The sequence below is a fragment of the Petaurus breviceps genome, unplaced genomic scaffold (assembly GCF_028583685.1).
Source record: "Petaurus breviceps papuanus isolate PSGF00001 unplaced genomic scaffold, PetGlider_PUasm1.0 76, whole genome shotgun sequence".
In the NCBI taxonomy this organism is placed as follows: Eukaryota; Metazoa; Chordata; class Mammalia; order Diprotodontia; family Petauridae; genus Petaurus; species Petaurus breviceps.
In genome coordinates, this window is record NW_027186473.1 from 20,020,210 (window position 1) to 20,029,343 (window position 9,134).

The following is a 9,134-nucleotide window of genomic DNA, read 5'->3' on the forward strand; positions in this document are numbered from 1 at the left end:
ATCTATCTATCTATCTATCTATCTATCTATCTATCTATCTATCTATCTATCATTTATTGAATGCAGGTTGCTTACATGCAACCAGTCAACTCACGTGCTCTCAGAGTACCTCACCCTCTAGTTTCCCTTTTCCCTTAAACTCCTGGAGAGAAAATAAAAAGATACATATGTCCCTGCTGTTCAAACAAGTTTTATGTCTTAACATTTCTTTTTCTTTCTGTAGGTTTCCTGCTTATTATCTTACCTTTTCCTACCCCTGTTCTGATTAATCTTCCTGAAGCAGAGAGCCTTATCTAGGCCTTTTTTGGTGTGTTTTACTCTTGATGGTCTAGATTCTAGACTCTAGAACCTTTTCTCCATATACAAATAAGAAATGATCTCTTTACACTAACCTAAGTCATATCCTTATGAGCCTAAGATTTCTTCACCGTGTTGCTACTTTACCCACACTAACTTACTTGTAATGTAACTCTTGATCCAAGGGATCAAGTGCCTGCATATTCAGGTGGTTATTTTTTAAAATAGTTATTAAAAATTAGTTATAAAAAAGAAACAAAAGGAAAAAAAAAAGCTTATTCTGATGAATGACCTTGAGGTTGAAGATCCTGACCATTATTAGGTGGCTGAGTGGATCAGTAGTGTAAAATAGGTATTGTATAATAAGTAAGTAGTGTATAAAGGAAATAAATATATAATATTTATAAATAACATTTATAATATTGACATAGAAATATATTTAAATAAATACAAAATACAAATATAAACATTTATATAATATATAATTATATACCATAAAGATTTATAATATTTATAAATAATAGAGTATATGGAATAAATAAATAAGTGTATAAAGTAGTGTATAAATTACACTTTGTGAGCAAATTACACAAAAGAGTGTATTGGAGAAATAAAGGGCTAAAGATCCTGGCTAGTAGTGGAAACAGTGTTGATATTGTATCTCATCTTGTATCATGATTGTGGCATGTGGGAAATATTAATGGGTTTGTTGTTTTCAGACTGTATTTTGCTTCTTATTGCTCCTGAACCCAAATATACATTATGGACTAACATGGAGACTAAGTGATGGTGAAGTTGCTAGGTCAGATCTCATTGAATAGGATCAATGGATTCCAGATTTAGAGCTAGAAGGAACCTTTGAGGTCTATATAGTTCATCTTCCTGATTTTACAGATGCAGAAATTGAGGCCCAGATGGATGAAGTTATTTGTCCAAGATTAAGGAGATAGTGACAGCTCTCTGACTCCATTGTGTGTTCTTTCCACCATATTATAAACTCTGTCAGCTAGCTCCCAATTTTAGTCCCTAGAGTGAGATGTTGTCAGTGTTAAAGATGGGGATTCCTTTCTCAGTTAATATTATAACTGGAGTCTGTTTCCCTTTTTCACTTCCTCACTTCAAGGTATGTAATTAGCTTTCCTTGTGTCTCTCCCCCCAGGTGAGAACCTAGAAACTCTATGTTGGAACAAATTTAATAATGAAGATTTCATGGGCATATACATTACCAAAGTCTGATTTCTGACTTTCTTAATAACTAGTCTGCCTCATTTCACTGTAGACAGATTACTTTAAAGAAATACAGTTTTCACCAAGATAGATCTTTAATTTGTGCAACTAGGAGACATTTTGGAACTAATAAAAAGGAGGAGGAAGGGACAGAAGAAAAGCAAAAAAAAGGAGCAAGAAAATAAATTGAATTAGCTTATTTTTTGCAGTTTATACATTTCTGAGACATTCCAATCCTAGGTTATTCAAAATGGCTCTAAAATTATTTAGTGTGAGGTAAGTAGGGCAAAACTTTTGACTTAGAGTCACTTGAGAAACTAGAAGACAATAAAGTAGCACTTTTGATTCTTGTTTTAGGAAGATTGTTCCAGGGATTTGGAGGGGGAGGGAGAGAGAGAACGATGAATGAATCTAACTCCATTTAGAGGGCACGGAGTTTATAATGAGATATTGAACTTTAAAATATTGGCAAATTCTTTGCAAGGATAAAGCTCATTAAAGAGAACAAATTTTCTCAGCAATAAAATTCCTTTCTGGGACCCAAAATAATTTAGCAGATCTTCAAGGGAAAAAAGTATTGTTGCCTTTTAGAAATTCAGAAATCCCTTCAGTGCAACCTTGTTTTGTGTATTTCTATCTTTGAGGAATAGTGGATCATACAATAGGAAAATAAAATTTGGGTTCTTTCATCCCTACAAGTGAATCAGTATTAAATTGCTCTTTCACTATTGTTTTTTCTTTAATAAATGCTACACTAATATTTTAAAAGTTCCTTACTCCACATTTTAAAAGTGCAATTTGAAATGCTGTTGTTTAACCCTCAGAGCTAAGTTTTTTAATAAAGTGTTTTATAAAATCAAGTAAAAGTAGAAGAAAGATAGCATGACCTTGTGGATAAAGGGCTGAGTTTTGAGTTAGATAAGACCTGGTTATAAGTTGTGCTTCTGACACATGCTAAGACATTTAACTTCTTATTTTGTTACAGAACAACTGACAATGTACATTGGTGCAAGGAATTTCCATGATGTACTTTCTACAATGATGAAATCAAAGATCCAGAACAAAGAAGGAAAGAAAGAAAGGAGGGAGGTAGGTAGAAAGGGAAGGAAGGCAGAAAGGAAAAAAAGAAGGAAAAGAGGGACAAAGGAAGGAGAGAAAAAAGGAAGGGAGGGAGGGAGGATGGAAAGGAGGAAAATAGGAAGGAAAGAAGAAGAAAAGAGAAGCAATCAAGAATCTTACCCTTCTCATGGAAACATAGCACAAACAAGATTTGTGTTTAGGTATAATGCTAATTTTTTTATAATTGCTTTGTTAGCTCCTCCTCTCTCCAAGAAAGAATAGACTACAAAAATCATCTTGGTAAAAACACAATTAGTACTTTCCTCCTCTTTGTGAAACTTTTGAGTTTTTTTTTTTAACTCAAGCATTTGATAATTGTAGGATTATAAGATTACAGGAGCATAGATTTGGAGATATAAAGGAGCTTAGAAGTAATTGAGTTCAGTTTCTTCCTTTTACATATGAGTAAACTGAGGCCAAGAGATGTGAAATGATTTGCCCAAGGATATACAGGTAGTAAGTTACAGAGCTAGGATTTGAACCAGGTCCTTTGACTCCCCATTTAGCAGTACTTTCACTGTATTGTATTGCCTTCTAAATGATTGTTTTAGGTTATTGTTCTCCTAAATCAATCAATGAATAACCATTTATTAAGTGCTTTCTACATTAAACGCATTGGGCTAAATGTTATAAATTGAAAAAGAGACAAAAGGCAGTTCTTGTCTTCAAGAAGCTCACACTCTAATGGGGGAGAAAACATGCAAACAAAAATATACAAAGCAATCTACATGTAAGATAAATAGGAAATAATTAAAAGTGGGATGGTAAAGGAATTAAGAGGGGTTGCGGAAAGCTTCCTGTAGAAGATGAGATTTTAGTACGACTTAAAGAAAGTCAAGGGGGTCAGTAGTCCTAGTAGAGGAGAGACGCCATTCCAGGAATGGGGGACAACTATAGAAAATGCCCAGAGTTAAGAGATGGAATGTTATATTTGAGGAACATCCAGGAGGCCAATGTTAAGGATCAAAGAATACATGTTGGGAAATAAGGTTTAAAAAGACTGGAAAGATAGGAGAGAGCTAGGTTATAAAGGCTTTTGAATGATAAATAGAGCATTTTGTATTTTATCTTGGAGGCAATGGGAAACCATTGGAATTTACCAAGTAGGGAGGGACATGATTGAGCCAGTGTTTTAGAAAATTCACTTTAGTGACTGGAGGTTATTCCTTTAACTGAACTGAAAATGCCTCTGGATTCTCTGACTCCTTACTGTTAATTGTGCCCACTGGAAACAAAGAGAGCAAGTTTAATCCCTCCCCCACATGAGAGTTCTTCAAAGTCTTGAAGACAGTTATGTTCCATATCTCCAACTCCTTTTGCTACTCATACTGCATGATTTGCCTTCCTTTCACCACCCTGAGTTCCATCTTCTGGATTTATTCTAGTTTTTAAACATCCTTATTAAAATTTAGCCTGCATATCTGAATATAATATCATAGGTGTGTTCTGTCCAGGGTAAAGACAATAGGTATTATAAACTTCCTTGTTCTGGACATAATATCCTTATCATTAAGCTTATTTTTGCAGTATCTTTTTTTGTTGATTACTGTGTCACAATGTTAATTCATATTAGTTTGCAGTCTTCTCAAACACTCAGAATTTTTTCACAATACTCTTTTCTACTCATGCCTCCCCCAACCTGTCCTTCTTTAGTTGTTTGGGGTTTTTTTGAACCCTTGGAACCCTTCATATTTATTCCTCTTAAATTTCATCCTATTAGATTTGGCCCATTATCCTAACTTGTTAAGATATTTTTGGATTGGGGTGGCTAGGTGGCACAGTGAATAGAGCACCAGCCCTGGAGTCAGGAGGACCTAAGTTCAAATCTGGCCTCAGACACTTAACACAAAAACTAGCTGTGTAACCTTGGGCAAGTCACTTAACCCCAATTATCCTCCACAAAACAAAAAAACAAAAGATATTTTTGGATCAAGAGACTGTCATAAAATGAGTTGGCTATCCCTACCATTTTTGCATCACCTGGAAATTTGGTAAATATACATTGCCTGCTTATATCCAAGATCTTTATTAAAATATTGAGCAATAAAGGGACAAATTTCTGGAACTGTCCACTAGACACCTTCCTTGAGGTTAATATCAATCATGTCTCCTTAGGTCATTCAATCAGTTCTAAATCTATCTTGTTATAACAATGCTTCCATTTGACAGGTGAGATTTTTCATTGTTATTCATCCATTCATCCTCAACCTCAGCATAAAATGAGTATGGTTATAGACTGAATGGTTCACTGACAGCTTCGTATCAACAAGACCTGTCAGATATAGTTGCTATTTCTTCATCTTGTCCACAAGCCTGGTATAGGAGCTTTTTGTCAAATGAGTTGCTAGGTACCAGGTTTATTATACCTGTAGCATCCTTCTGATCGACTTGTCTAGTAACTATGTAAAAAGGAAATAAAGTCTGTATTATATTATTTATTCTTAGGAACCAAAGAATTTATAAATCAAACTTCTTTAAGAAGTCACCTAGTGGAGCTCCTTCATTTTATAGATGAGTAAACTGAAAACCAGGGATGAGAAATGACTTGTACAATGTTATACAAATAGTAAGAGACAGACTTGCATCTGAACCTCAGTCTGCTGGCTTCAAATTCAGAGTTCCTTCTATTAATGAGACTAGGTTTTTTCTTGTTGTTCCCCATTTCCCTTTCTATACTATCTATTTAGTAATGTAGTTCCAAATTATCAGAAAGTGAAGTGATGCTCTTTGGTTTAAGACTCCCTCACCCCCCCCTCTCTCTTAATTAGAACATTTGCTATCTTCACCAATTTGTAACAGTGACTCGAGGAGCCATAATTATGGATTGTTTTCAGTATCTAAGATTTAGCTAGCTATCTGCTGACTTGAACTAATTAACAATAGCTCAATTCTACTTTGCCTTCTCTATAGTTATCTTTGGTTTCATCTCACTGTTAGCCATTTAAATATTTTTTTAAATTTGTTTTTATGAACTTAGACCTGATGGGTCACTGTGCTGATCAGGAATCTGAAGTTTTGTTTTTTTTTTCCCCTTTCCATTATGGAGTGATTGTGTAATTGTTCTGCTGGTTCTGCTTGCTTCATGCTACTTCCATTCAGATAAATCTTCCTCTCTGAATCAATTATATTTTTCAGTTTTTAGCCTGTCATAATACTCCATTGCTTTCATATATTTTGGTTTGTTCAGCCATTCCCAAATGAATGGCTATCTACTTTGTTTTCAATTCTACTACAACAAAACTGCTGCTATGAATATTTGTACATATATGGATCCTTTCCATATTTCTGAAATAACTAGTAGCGACATCACTATTTCAGAGGTTACCTGTTAGCCATTTTCATTCTAATTTTTTTAGTCCAAAATTCATTTTCCTTGTGATAAAAAATAGATACAATTGGAAGTGAGTACCATCCCTGGATCATCTGTTAGTATCTACTTCTTCATGTACTTCAGCAGTTATACCTCTTATTTGATCTATTGCTCCCAACATTATTAAAAATCACCCTTTTCCTATCTTAGCTTTTATGGCTAGCTTTGTTTGCTTTTGAACCTTGGTTCTTGGTACTTTTCTTACAGGACTATGTTCCCACTACTCCTTTATATTCCACTTCAGTTCCCTGACATATTACTGATGTACACATGCATACATACATATGCATATACACATATCTATTTCTTAGTTGATTGATGAATTCACTGTGCATCTATATCAGTTTCTTTAGTCGTTTCATTTTCTTCCATGAAAGAATTCTTTTTCTTTGGTTTACATTATTTTTTTTCTTTGGAGTTGCCTATTGCTCTTAGGCAGAGTTTCCCTATAGAATTTTCAGCTACAGAATCTTACCTAGGCTTCTCTGAAGTCTCATGCCTCTGCTCTTTCAAAATCTACTTTGGATATTAATCTGTGCTTAGATTTCCTCTCCTTATCATAAATTCTAAAATGGAATGATTAACTACTTCTTAAGAATCTCAGTGTAATTTAATAATCAATTCCTTCTTGTAGACTAGAATTAGTATAAGATGGTAGTTCTTGTTTTCACCTCCTAAACTTTTTGGAGAGTAAAACTGAGTATTGAAATGCCGATGATGACAGATGAGAAGTTGGTATCCAAGTAGGTAAATTATTTGCAAAAGGTTATACAGGAAATAAATAGCAAAAGACAGGATTTAAACCCAGGTCTCCTGAAGCCAGGTCCAGTGTTTTCTTTGAAATATATATCGATATACATTTAATATATCTACATTTATTATATTATTATAATTAATTCTTTTTAGTATAATTAATTATTAATAAATATTTTATTATATATTTATAACATACAACTGAGTGGGGTGCACCCTTTGTGAAGAGAGAGAAACTATCTTGAAACCAGAGACAGACTTTTGTAATAATGGACCGACCTGAGTCCTGGGTTTCCTAAGAAATTCCACAACCTAGGACCCTTTCCTCCTTCCCTTGCTGTCAATCAACCTTAAGTCCTTCAGGAATTTTAGGAATCTTTTAGAGCCCTTGCCCCTTCTTCACTTTGGTGTTTGCTGAATATGGATAGGTATGTTTGGATTGGCTATCCCCTATTTCCTTGTTCTTTGTAAGCCTGCCTCCCAGACACTGAAAGATAGTGTCAGATTTCTTTCTTCCTTATCATTGGAGGAGATTTTGCGCTCAGATTGTAAACCCAACTCCCAGACAATGAGAGAAGGGACAGTGGTGGGCGGGGGCTTAACTGCATTTGGGTATAAATTCTTGTTCTATCTTCTGTAACAGGCCTCATTCTGCTGGTTTGTACAGGTGGAAGGGATGCCCTCTTCTCAGGAGAATTGAATAAAATTTCCTGTTCTTTCCTCAAGACACCTCTGACTTTTAATCTTTTTTAGGGGAAGGGATTTTTGGTGTCCCTGTGCCCCACACACAACTGACTTAGTCTGTTTTTACTGTTTCTAACTAGGGATGCAAAATTAATAGTACAAAAAAAAGTCTATTTTGAACATTCATTAATACTAAGATAATTTTCTTAATCAACACAAACATTTATTCTTTTAGGGCAATATTCTTTCAAATTAATCTTTTAAAAATGATTACATCCTTTTTCGATTCCTGGCCTCCAAGATGACCAAGAAGAGGAGGAACAACGGGCACGCCAAGAAGGGCCGCGGCCACGTGCAGCCCATCAGCTGAAGCAACTGCGCCCGCTGCGTGCCCAAGGACAAGGCCATCAAGAAGTTCGTCATCAGCAACATCATGGAGGCCGCCGCTGTGAGGGACATCTCCGAGGCCAGCGTCTTTGACTCCTATGTGCTGCCCAAGCTGTACGTGAAACTGCATTACTGTGTGAGCTGCGGGATCCACAACAAGGTAGTGAGGAACCGCTCCCGGGAGGCCCACAAGGATTGGATGCCCCTGCCCCGCTTCAGACCCACAGGTGCTGCCCCCAGACCACCTCCAAAGCCCATGTAAAGAGCTATCTATCCATCAACATTCCTGAACCGATTAGAGGAAAATAAAATGGTTGGTCTATCTTAAAAAAAAAATTACATCGAAATTGTCTCTTCATCTCATGTAGCAGTTGCTTTTTAATTCACTGGAATTCAGTTGCTACATTTAAATACTTTGTTTTACAATAAGGAAGGCAAGTGTGGATACATATAATTGTCTCTTTATTGTGAAATTATTTTTATATATTCTTTGTGATTTTTCATGACCCCTCTCTCAAGATAACAGTAATGCATTCACCCTATAAAATTGCCTTTGGAGTTTCAAAGAATTTAATAAATTATTATATTATCAGATTTAATGATTTCAGTTAAAAAGTAATTTTACAGTAGGATTGCTCTTATGGTGCTGTGATCATTGAATGAAGGGTACTGATAGTAACTTATCATTGTTCCATTTGTTATGACATACCATAAAATCTCCCCATTCTAGTTTAGAAAAATACCCCTTAAAATATTTCTAACCTTAGGTAGATGAATTAAGACTAAAATAATACTTAGGGAAAAATAAGTCTGTATTGTTTTGCATGCAAATTTGCAAACAAATGTTTCTCAGGTTTTAACTTAATTGACAGATACAGAGAGAAGACCATTACAATTGTACTTAGTGTGTATAGAGCTGCATTATGCACACCATTTCCTTAAGTCTCTATTACTATGTAAAATAAAAGTCTTTTGTTTAATTTCACTCTAAGTAAAGAAAAGGAGATGTAGTTAGTTATTCTTTTATTTTTGGTGTGGCCATACTACTTGAAGAGGGAAACCATGGGAGACACTCTTCCCCCACTCCCCTCCCAATGCTTGGGTAGATCCCTGAAGTGAATTTATGGGCAAATGTGATGAGAATTGCAAAAGATGAGAATGCATGGATAGAGGTTCTAACATATGTCAGTAGAGGGTCATGGATCATCATCATCATCAGTAAAGTTATTAATCTGAGTATTAAAATTTTTGTGTGTTTGTATTATAAATCAATCAGATTTTATAAGTGGCCAGTCTA

At 35.1% G+C, this 9,134-nt stretch overlaps 1 pseudogene; it reads left to right on the forward strand.

Moving 5' to 3' along the window:
- Window positions 1-7,735: 7,735 nt before the first annotated feature.
- Window positions 7,736-8,167, forward strand: LOC138174737 (small ribosomal subunit protein eS26 pseudogene; annotated as a pseudogene).
- Window positions 8,168-9,134: the final 967 nt, after the last annotated feature.